This window comes from Tachyglossus aculeatus, chromosome 4 (genome assembly GCF_015852505.1).
Source record: "Tachyglossus aculeatus isolate mTacAcu1 chromosome 4, mTacAcu1.pri, whole genome shotgun sequence".
Classification (NCBI taxonomy): Eukaryota; Metazoa; Chordata; class Mammalia; order Monotremata; family Tachyglossidae; genus Tachyglossus; species Tachyglossus aculeatus.
The window spans coordinates 24,409,875-24,422,768 of record NC_052069.1 but is presented as its reverse complement, the minus strand read 5'-3'; positions in this window follow the sequence as shown (position 1 = coordinate 24,422,768).

Below are 12,894 nucleotides of genomic sequence, written 5' to 3'. Positions count from 1 at the left end.
TTAGGGTTAGGGTTAAGGTTAGGATTAGGGCTTGGATTAGGGTTAGGATTAAGGTTAGAATGAAGATTCATAGGATACATATATAGGATACATAGGATTAGGATGCATATGATGCATTTGCACTCATGTGTAATAATGATTATGATACTTGTTAAGCACTTACTATGTGCCAAGCACTTTTCTAAGTGCTGGGGTAGATACAATTTAATCAGGTTGGAGACAATTCCTGTCCCGCATTGGGCTCACACGTTTAATCCCCATTTTTTATAGATGAGGTAACTGAGGCACAGAGAGTGTAATCAGGACATTTCTTTTTTTCGTGGTATTTGTTAAGTACTCACTATGTGCCAATCACTGTCCTAAGCGGTGGAGTACCTACAAGATAATTAGGTTAGACACAGTCCATGTTCTATTTGAGTTTTATGCAGTCGTAATCCCCATTTTACAGATGAGATAACTGAGGCCCAGAGAAGTGAAGTGACTTTCCCAAGGTCACATAGCAGGGCTTAATATGTTAGTCTCTGATCAAGCGCTTAGTACAGTGTTCTGCACACAGTAAGTGATCAAAAAATCCTATTGAATGAATTAATTCAATCAAAGTTGATTAATCAGTCATTACACCCAATGCTGTGTGCACAATACTGCATTAAAAGTTTCTGAAAGCTCAATAGAGTGAGTAGACACGGCCTCATATGTGAAATTGCTTTACTATAGTTGGGAGAAAGCAAAAAATTTGCAGCTAGGAGGAGGATAGAAGTGAATATGCATTTTAATTAGTGCATAGCTAATAGGATAAGTATGATATCAATGTGATTGTAGTATTTGTTAAGTTATTACTATGTTCCAAGCACTGTACTAAGCACAGGGATAGATTCAAGATAATCAGATCAGACACAACTCCTGTCCCACATCGACAACAGGTGCGAGGGACAACAGGTATTTAACGCCCATTTTATAGATGAGGAAATTCAGGGACAGACGAGTTAAATGACTTGCCCGAAGCCAACCAGCAGTCAAGTGGCAGAGCCAGGATTAGAATCCAGGTCCTTTAAGTCCCAGGCCCATTAGTCCATTACTCCACAAAAGGGATGTTAACGAACAAAATGTCATCCTCTCTTTTAGTGGCTGCTCTGTATTTTATCTTATCTGCTTTGATTTTTTATGGTATCTGTTAAGTGTTTAATATGTGCCAGGCAATGTATACTCTAAGCTCTAGGGGAAATACAAGCTAATCAGGTTGGACACAGTCCATGACCCACATGGGGCTCACTGAATTAATCCCCACTTAACGGATGGGGTAAATGAGGCACAGAGAAGTGAAGTGACTTGCCAATGGTCACACAGCAGACAAATGGCAAAGTCAGGATTAGAACCCAGGTCCTTTTGAATCCCAGGACAGTGCTTTTTCACAAGGCCATGCTGCTTCTCATCCATAACCAACACATTGCTTCTGAGAGCAGAAGAAGGACCAGAGGACTTGACGGGAACTGTTTTAAAGAAGAAGCTTGGGTTGCTCCCACGATCTACATTCTCTGCCCTGGAACTCTGACTACCATACATTTCCTTACCGATGTCCTTCTTGAAAAACTGAAAGAGTACTCTCCTTCCACTGAGGAAAACAGGATCCTCTCCCCTTTGGCTGCAGGATTTAAATGATCAGAAACATCCCCGCTAGAGAAGAAAAAAAATAAAAAAAAAAATGGTAATTGTTAAGCACTTTTTTATGGCATTTGGTAAGTGTTGACTATTTGCCAGACACTGTACTAAGCACTTAGGTAGGTACAAGATAATCAGGTTGGACACAATCCCTGTCCCCCACAGGGCTGACAGTCTTAATCTCCATTTTACAGATCATCATCATCATCAATCGTATTTATTGAGCGCTTACTATGGGCAGAGCACTGTACTAAGCGCTTGGGAAGTACAAACTGGCAACATATAGAGACAGTCCCTACCCAACAGTGGGCTCACAGTCTAAACAGGGGAGACAGAGAACAAAACCAAACATACTAACAAAATAAAATAAATAGAATAGATATGTACAAATAAAATAAATAAATAAATAAATAGAGTAAAAAATATGTACAAACATATATACATATATACAGGTGCTGTGGTGAAGGGAAGGAGGTAAGATGGGGGGGATGGAGAGGGGGACGAGGGGGAGAGGAAGGAAGGGGCTCAGTGTGGGAAGGCCTCCTGGAGGAGGTGAGCTCTCATCAGGGCCTTGAAGGGATGAAGTAACTGAGGCACAGAGAAGTGAAGTGACTTACCCAAGGTCACACAGCAGACAAGTACGGAACAGGGATTAGAACCCGAGTCCTTCTGACTTCCAGTCCCTTGCTCTATCCACTAGGCTAAACTGCTTCTCACTTACTGTGTCAAGCACTTTTCTAGGCACTGCGGTTGATCCAAGATAATCAGGCTGGAAAACGTCTATGTCCCACGTGGGGCTCACAATCTAAATCCCTTTTTTTCAGATGAGGTAACTGAGGCACAGAGAAGTTAGGTGACTTGCCCAAGGTCTCAGCAGACACGTGACAAACCCAGGATTCGGACACCCATGTCTGTGCTCTTTCCACTAGGTCATACCACCATTATTTCACTATGCCAAATCTCCAGGTTTGTAACCTCCTACCGCTCCCAGCTCTTGAACTTTTCCTATTCCCATTCCTGTTCTCCTTCAATTCCGTCTTCCCTTCCTCTCTCTAGCCCCGAAAATTAGGCCCAGAGAAATTGAGAGGGAAAGCTACATTAGTGACCTCAAGCTACAGGTGAGACTGATATACTAAGAACAGATGCTGGAAGAGAGGTAAGAGTTTGTCTTAATGGAGAATTCCCAGAGACAAGACCGTGACCCTGTCATGATCCCCAAGCTGACAGCCTAATCCAGTTGGTTACACGGGATGTTCTACTGTTTTTCAGTAAATCAGAGCCAGGAAAAGATTAAGACGTTTGCCATCTTTGGCTCTTCTAAAGGGCTGCATGCCTCTTTACTCTGCAGACATTGGGTACACCCCATCCCAGATACACATCTGACCCAGAACTATGTGGGTGTGTATGGTGGGGGGAATGGGAGGATTCTGCATCACCCTTAGGATGGAGTCTAGCTGTAGAGAGCATAGAATCAGCACTTAGTACAGTGCCTGGCACATAGTAAGCACTTAAATGCCATTAAAAAAAATCAGACATTTCTAAGGAAGCTCTGCACACAGTAAGCACTTAATAAATACCCTTGATTGACAGAGCAGGAGCCAGAGGGGGCAGAATAAATGACCCCTGGGTAATAATAATAATGATAATAATAATAATGGGACTTAAGTGCTTACTATGTGCCAAGCACTGTTCTAAGCGATGGGGTAGAAACACGTTAGTCAGGTTGGACAGAATCCCTGTCCTACATGGGGTTCCCAATCTTAATCCTTATTTTACATATAAAGTAACCAAGGCCCAGAGAAGTTAAGTGATTTGCCCAAGGCCACACAGCAGACATTTGGCAGAGCGGGAATTAGAACCCAGGTCCTTTTGACTCCCCAGCCACTAAGCCACTTGGGTGCAAACTAGGTGTTTCATCTAGAATGCACATATATATGTGCCACATGTATTATACACATGCCAAATGTATACTGCATATCTGGGATGTTTCCTTATAAGTTACTGGGCACCAGATGGCATCCTTAGAACTGTGAAGGCCACAACCAATAATTCAATTAGTAGTGATTATTGAGCTCCAGATGTTCTTGGAAGAGTACAATAAACTTAGTAGATACAGTCCCTTGCCTGCGCACTCAATAAATATGATTGAATGAATGAATGAATGAATGAATGCAAGAAACTTAGGGGTTAGCAAAGAAAGATGCTGACAGAATTTACAAAAAGCAGTGGCTATGGAGACAAGTTTAATAGTGGTACTATTAGTAGTAGTAGCAGTAGTACTTATTAAGTGCAAAGTATTGTGCTGAATGCTGAAAAAGAATACACAGATAGGAGTTAGCCACCGTCCCTGCCCCTCGGATTTGTACAGAAGCGCACATAGGAAGCACTCGGTAAAATGCCATCGATTGATTGCTAATGGGTCATTGTGGGACTACAAGTGCATAGTCGGTACGAAAGTGCTGAAGTGGTAGTTTGGGGATTATAGCCTGGGGGGGAGATAAGTTAATTGGAGAAAGCTTTCTGGAAGAGATGTGATTTTGGGAGGGTTTTAAAAAGCGGTAAAATTGTATCAGCCTGTCCTAGTGGAAAGACTATAGGATTAGGAATCAGGAGGTTCTCACTGCAATTCTGTCAGTTGCCTGCTATGTGATTTTGGGCAAGTCATTTAACTTTTCTATGCCTCAGTTTCCTCATCCATAAGAGGGGGGTAAAATGTCTCTTCTTCCTCCTTCTTGGACTGGGTGCACCATGAGGGGCAGGGACTGGACTGACTTGGTCATCTTGAGCTTACCCCAAAATTTAGCACAATGCTTAGAACAGAACTCCTCATCTTCCCATCCAAACCTCCTTCCCCACGATTGTAGGTCATGTCACCATCCTCCCTGTCTCACAAGCCTGTAATACTACTACTACTACTACTAATAATAATAATAATAATAATAACTGTAACTTCAACTTTGTCATAGACTCATCTCTCTCACAAATCACATATACAGCCTGTCACCAAATCCTGCCCGTTCTACCGTCATAACCTCTCTAGAATCTGTCCCTTTCTCTTCATCCAAACTGATTGCAAATTGATCTGAGCACTTATCGTTTCCTGCCTCGACTACTCCATCAACTTTTTCTCAGACCTCCTTGCATCCATGCTCTCAGCTCTCAAGGAAGTATGGACTGCCTGGTTCATTTTTCCAAAAAAAAAGTTCTGTGAACATCTCCTCACTTCTCAAAAACCACCAGTGGTTGCCCATCTATCTCCACTTCAAAGAGAAACTCCTTACCATCAGCTTTAAGACACTCAATAAACTAAGCAAACCTTGCTCCTCACTGAGGACAATTCCTACCCTCTTGCTCCTGTAATGCCAACCTAATTAGCATGTCTCGATCTTATCTCTCTCCCTGCCAACTTCTTGCCCACATCCTTCCTCTAACCTGTGACACCCTCTCTCCTACCTACATATCCAATAGATCACCAAGCTCTGGGGAGTTCAGAGTCCCAGCATGTCTTGGTGGAAAAAGGATGGCATTGGGAGCCAGAGGACATGGGTTCTAATCCCGCCTATGCCACTTGTCTGCTGTGTGACCTTGGGCAAGCCACTTAATAATAATAATAAAAATGATAGCATTTATTAAGTGCTTACTATGTGCAAAGCACTGTTCTAAGCGCTGGGGAGGTTACAAGGTGATCAGGATGTCCCACGGGGGGCTCACAGTCTTCATCCCTGTTTTACAGATGAGGGAACTGAGGCACAGAGAAGTTAAGTGACTTGCCCAAAGTCACACAGCTGACAACTGGCGGAGCAGGGATTTGAACCTATGTCCCCTGACTCCAAAGCCCATGCTCTTTCCACTGAGCCACGCTGTTTCTCTGTGCCTCAGTTACCTCACCTGCAAAATGGGGATTAAGACTGTGAACCCTACATAGGAAAACCTGATTACCTTGCATCTATCCTAGTGCTGAGAACAGTGCTTGGCACATAGTAAGTGCTTATCAAATACCATGATTATTGTTAATTATTATTATCAAGCTCCAAATCCCCAACTAACCATTCATTTCCCCACCCTAATCTCCCTTTCTTCTTTTTGCCTATATTGGGTCTGTACCCATTAAGCACTTTGATACTCACCCAATACCCAATCCCACAGCATGTATGTGCATATCCTTGTACTCTGATACATCGCTTACCTTTGATTTATTTGAAAGTCTTTCTCTTTCTCTCCCACTAGATTGCAAACACCTGAAGGGCAGGAATTGTATCTACAAACTTAATTGCATTGTACCTCCCAAGCATTTAATACAGTAGTTTGCACATAGTAAGCATTCAATAAATGCCACTGATTGATTGATTGACAGATTGTTGGGTAATAATAATAATAATAATAATAATGATGGCATTTATTAAGCACTTACTATGTGCAAAGCAGTGTTCTATGCCCTGGGGAGGTTACAATGTGATCAGGTTGTCTCACGTGGGGCTCACAGTCTTAATCCCCATTTTACAGATGAGGTAACTGAGGCACAGAGAAGTTAAGTGACTTGCCCAAAGTCACACAGCTGACAAGTGCAGAGCCTGGATTTGAACCCGTGACCTCTGACTCCAAAGCCCGGGCTCTTTCCACTGAGCCACACTGCTTCTCTACATAGTAGAGTACATAGGGTACTATGTACATAGGGTACATAGTAAACACTTAACAGATACCATTATTATTATTACTATTATTATTATTGTTATCATCATCATCATTTTGGTTCCAACTCTCCCAAGTCTATATTTCATCTCCTAGTTGACTGAAGTTATTTCAGTTTAGAACCTCTGCTTTACACTTACCTCTTCTCCTGTATCCTAGTGTTTTCCTGGAAGGCCTTCTATTCAATTTTCTAACTCGATCAGTAGAGCTTTCTTTATTGTTGCATTATTCAGGAACTTCAGTTTCATTGCAATTATTGTAGCTTTTTCAGATCATGTTGAATATTCTTCACTATACTCCCCAATGCCTTGTTTCCTGTTTTCAACCTCTCTTGTTTTCACTGCATGACTGTGGCTTCTGAGTACCTTCCCTTCAAGTGTTTTAATTATACATAAATGCAAAATACTGCATGCTTCAAAGTAGCAGATTTCTCTGCACCACCTGAATAGCAGTGCATGAACCAAGTCAGATATAATTAACCTTCAAAGGAAGGGTCCTCACAGCCTGAATTTTATCTATTTGGTTTTATTGGATCTGTGATTTCTAGTGGCGATCGCCAGACATTTTATGTGATGGTAAGCCTTGAAGTTACTTATTTCTTTGCTTATCAATTTTTAGCACCTCCCATAAACATTTCTAAACCTGTCTGTTATGTCTTTCTGTTGCGTGATAAACCATAATGAAACAGATTATGGTTTGTTGTAGCCTTATCACGATTTGCTTTAATAATGGTCGACAGAGTTCTGCTGGCTTAAAGCTTTCTAGATGATGCTCCTGACTGAATCCCATGCATGCAAATCTTTGGAATTCCTCTTCTCTGATGCACTGTGATCAAAGGTTTCTTCATGCCTTCAGTGACTTTGGAGGATGACTTTGGCACTGATTGCCTATTAATGTTTATGTCTAGAAAGTCTGTCAAAGTCTGTCAAAAACTATCCCAACTAGGATTCCACCCTGAAATTCTACAGTCACATATGAGGAAAACAAAACTGAGAAAGTCATTCCCCAGAGATATTTCTGAGGGGGCAATGAGGGGAGATTACAGCCCTGTCTTGTGTGTTAAAATAGTGTTGAGCTTTTCAGTGATTGGGCTAGCCATATCACTTAGGCTATTTTTCCATCTTTCAGGATGTTAGCAGATAAACACACACATTCTCTCAACACCTCGTCTTTTTCTATGTCACCTATTGCCCCCACCATCAGTATTTACTCACCAAGAGATATACTCACTACTGTCGCTGGCAACAAATCATCAATCTCCCTGCGGTATTCAGTTGTTGTCAGATTATCCATGTTTTCTTTTTTTCCTTCTTCAATCCCCTGCCCTTCATCACTGTTTGTCCTACTCTTCATTACTCAGATTTTTAATTTCAACTTGTTCCACCTTTCTCATGCTTGTCCCCGTGGCTTGAGTAAAGGACAGGTGGAAATTGAATGATTCCTTTCTTGGAGTTGAATCTACTCTATAATAGGATACACTTTCTGGCATCATTAATTCAGGAAGTTTCCGTGAATACAGGAAAATGTGGGAACCGGGAAAATTCATAGAGATTGAAGGGTTTTGGAAAGAAAAGTGTCGTTTCAAAGCTATTTTAGATTAGCTGCATATTTCCGAAATTGAATCTTCACGCATATCCATATCCTTTAAGCACTTGATGTTCACCCCACCCTCAGTCCCACAGCACTTCTGCACATATCCCTAATTTATGTATGTATTTTAATGTCTGTCTCCCTCACTAGACTGTAAGCTCTATGTGGGCCAGGAACGTGTCTATCACCACTGTTGTACCGTACTCTGCACACAGTAATCCCTCAATAAATACCACTGATGGAGAACTTTTGTCATTTCTTCAAGAAATGTATTTTCTTCTGGTACATTTCTTTCCATTTTCTAGGAAGAAGTGGAAAGTCTTGATTTAGTTCATTTTCTTAAGTCGATCACAAATTTTAATATACTTAAAGACCTGCCTTCATTTTAATACTGGAGTACTTTCCTGCTGGATTTTAAGGGCCATGAGATCAGAGATCAGAGGTTATGCCCACTAAGTCTGCTGTCTTCTCCCAAGCATTCAATAACTACTGTTGATATATTGATTGATTGCTGGGCACACAGTAAGCCAATAAGAAATATCACTATTTTATGGATTTATTATACCATTCACCTACTATGGCAGCAGGCTTGGAGACTTATGACTTCAGCTACTTTTTCCAGTAGTAATAATAATAATAATAATAATAATAATAATAATAATAATAATAGTATTTATTAAGCACTTACTATGTGCAGAGCACTGTTCTAAGCACTGGGGAGATTACAAGGTGATCAGGTGGTCCCACGGGGGACTCACAGTTTTAATCCCCATTTTACAGCTGAGGGAACTGAGGCCCAGAGAAGTTAAGTGACTTGCCCAAAGTCACACAGCTGACAAGTGGTGGAGCCGGGATTTGAACCCATGACCTCTGACTCCAAAGCCTGTGCTCTTTCCACAGAGCCACTGGTACCTGCTCCAGTTGCTGAATCCAGAACCCACGAAATAAGTGGTGCAATTGGGAATCAGAAGGATGGTTTTCATTAATTCATTCATTCGGTCATACTTCCTGAGTACTTACTGTGTGCAGAGTACCATGGTAAGTGCTTGGGAAAGTACAGTACAGCAATAAAGAGAGACAATCCCTGCCCACAATGAGGTCACAGTCAAGAAGGTGGGAAGACAGACATCAATACAAATAAACAGACATCAATATAAAAAAGTATAAATAAATATAAGTGTTGTGAGGCAGGGACGGGGGAACAGCAAAGAGAGCAAGCCTGGGTGAAGCAGAAGGGAGTGGGAGATGAGGAAAAGTGGGGCTTAGTCTGGGAAGGCCTCTTAGAGGAGATGTGACTTCAGTAAGGCTTTGAAGGGAGGGAGAGTAATTATCTGGACGATTTGAAAAGGGAGGGCATTCCAGGCCAGAGATAGGACATGGGCCAGGGGTTGGTGGTGAGACAGGAGAGATCAAGGCACAGTGAGAAGGTTAGCACTGGAGGAGTGAAGTTTGCGGTCTGGGTTGTAGGAGAGAAGCAAGGTGAGGTAGAAGGGGGCAAGATGATGGAGAGCTTTAAAGTCAACGTTGAGGAGTTTTTGTTTGATATGGAAGTGGATAGACAGCCACTGGAGATTTTTGAGAAGGGGTGTAACATGTTCTGAACTTTTCTGTAGAAAGATAATCCAGGAAGCAGAGTGAAATATGGACTGGAGTGGGGAGAGGCAGGAGGCTGGGAGGTCAGAAAGGTGCTGATGCAGTAATCTAGGTGGGATAGGATGAGTGATTTTACTAAAGTGGTAGCAATTTGGATGTAGAGGAAGAGGCAGATTTTAGTGATGTTGTGAAGGTGAGACTGACAGGATTTGGTGACAGATTGAATATGTGGGGTGAATGCGAGAGCGGAGTCCAGGATGACACCAGGGGTACAGGCTTGTGAGATGGGAAGGATGGTGGTGCCGTCTACTGTGACGGGAAAGTCTGGAAGAGGATAGGATTTGGAAGGGAAGAAAAGGAGCTCTGTTTAGGACATGTTAAGTTTGAGGTGACAGGAGGACATCCAAGTAGAGATGTCCTGAAGGCAAGAGGAGATGCGAGTCTGGAGAGAGGAGTGAGATTAGGGGAGATTTAGATTTGGGTATCATCCACATAGAGATGGTAGTTGAAGCTGTGGGAGTAAATGAGTTCTCCAAGGGAACAAGTGTAAATGGAGAATAGAAGGGGACCGAGAACTGAACCTTGTGGGACACTCACAGTTAGGGTGTGGGAGGGAGAGAAGGAGCCCTCGAAGGAGACTAGAATGAATGGCCAGAGAGACAAGAGGAGAACCAGGAGAGGACAAAGTCAGTGAAGCCAAGGGTGGGTAACGTATCCACCTTGCCGAAATGTGCTGCTGTTGGCTAGGGAAGATGGTAGGTGAAGTTCTAGGTGACTTGCTGTGGTAATGGAGAAAACAGTTTGGGCATAGAAGGAATTATGAAATTCCATGTGACAGGATTGAAATGTGACTTAGAAATCCCATTTCTGTAGTTGTCTAGCACTGTGCAACAACAGAGTGCCCTTTAAGCAAAATTCAATTGTCTTCCTCTAAACAAGGCTTAGATACCTTTCCCGGAGAGAAACAGCAATATCACCAACATCTTTACTTGTCACCTTCATCAGTGAATCTGAATCTATGCAAAATAATGCATCTTAATACAGAGTGTGTGTATGTATGTATGTTTTAGTGTGCTCTTCTTGCCCTGAAATGAAAAGAGTTATTTACTCTGGGTACTACAAGCAGAAAAACAGACTATCCATGTTTCTGAATGTTCCAAACTCACCTTAGCCCCACAATTCCTATGTGAATATTCTAATACTCTATTTCCCCAACCCCTAATCTATTTTAATGTCTGACTCCCACTGTAGACCATAAGTTCTCTGTAGACAGGGATCACATATCCTAACTCTGTTGTATTGTGCTTTCCCGTTTACTTTAGACAATCCTCTGTACGCTATAAGTGCTCAATAAATGTAATTGGTTCATTGATTGATTCCATATGAATATCAATAATCATGAGAATTCACAATAATGAAGTGTTTTCCAAGTTTGTTTGTAATTCTCACTTTAAAAAGGAGACCATAATAATGTCTATGCCCAGTTAGTTCAAGGAGACAGTCCATTCCAGAGGCTCAGATGCTAAATTGTGCTGAAAATGAACTATAAAATTCTAGTGCCTGCCATGAATATTCCCACACAAGGGAACTCGCCCAGCGTCTTCTTCCTCATACATCAGAAAATTTAGGCTTTTGTCCTTCAGAGAAAGTTCTGAACTTTTGAAATGTCCATTTAATAAGTGCTAGAAAAGACAGATCAATTTCTATTAGGGGTAGCAATAGGAAAATATTAGCAAACTACATAGGGAAAATAAAATCCCTGCTTCCCACGCAGCCAAATGTGAACTATTTTTCCAGTCCATTATCTAACTTTGGGCTCTAATTACCTCTTTAATGATTCCCTGTGAACTATGTAACATACACCGTGCGCCTGAAAGAATATTGGTCAGTGCTTATACAAAAAAAATACACAAACTAATTTAGGAAAGAAATATTGTCTCCCATTACGCTTTCTCTTGGGTATTATTTAACTAGGCCTGATACAAGAGAAGCAGGAGTCAGAGAACCTGGGTTCTAATAATTATAATAATGGCATTTGTTAAGCGCTTACTATGTGCAAAGCACTGTTCTAAGAACTGGGGAGGATACAAGGTGATCAGGTTGTCCCACGAGGAGCTCACAGTCTTAATCCCCATTTTACAGATGAGAGAACCGAGGCTCAGAGAAGTAAAGTGACTTGCCCATGGTCACACAGCAGACATGTGGCGGACCTGGGATTAGAACCCATGACCTCTGATTCCCAAGCCCGGGCTCTTTCCACTGAGCCATGCTGCTTTTCTCATCCCAGCTCTGCCAATTGCTCTGTCAGTTGCTGGCTGTGTGATCTTGGGCTAGTCACTTAACTTCTCTGTGCCTCAGTTTCCTCAACTGTAAAGTGTGGAATCAATACCTGTTCTCCCTCCTACTTAAGACCGTAACAAGTACCAGAAAACAAAAACAAACTTGCTCAACCCTAATTCTGAACTTCCAACCTTCAGCCTCTTTATTCTCATCTTTTCCCTCTGCAATATAGCAATAAGAACAGTGACTTACCCAGGGTATACTGAGGGACAGCAAATAAATTACTGCAGAGCACATTAGAAAAGTGTGATTGTGTGAGTAACAAATATAAATGGCAATTATTTGTGAAGTAATGATCATGAAAATCAATCTGTCATTACCTTTCTGCAGCTGACTCCATTCTCCATTAAAGGTTATGTTGATCATGAGAGAATCGGTCATAATGAAATAAAGGAAGTTGGCTTCAGCTATTAAAAGTCATGTGGTCCTAGGACCGAGAATAACATGATCATTATATCTGAATAATCTAGATGAATGAGTCACTTGGGGATGCCTAAATTAGTCTCTAAATAGCACAATGACCAACAGAGATAGCATTTGGTTAGATTGAACTAATAGGAATAGAAGAGATACTTCAATTTCTCCCAGCCCTACATTTATATTTATCAGGGCAATTAGGATCGAGTGCCATGAAGAGTCCTGATATTATTTGATTTTAAATTTGTTATAGAATATGGGTATATACTGTGTTGAATATCATAAACATCCTGTATATAGATAATAACTTGAATTTTTCTAGCACTTTTATTTTTTCAAAGCACTTGTCATTTGTCCCATAATGACCTCATAGCAGGCCTGAGACACGTATTAGTATCTCCTTTTTTCAGTGGAGGAAACTGACTCTCAGAGAGGTTAGTTACTTAGCCAAAGTAACACGATTAATTAATGACAAAGGTTAAACTCAGTCTTCTAATGTTCAGACCCACACTCTTTAAATTAGATTGCTCTGTCTGAGGTAGCAGCCTGATTGTATGACTGAAAAATATGTAAAGAATCCACTTGTTTTGTAATGGTCCTAAGATATCT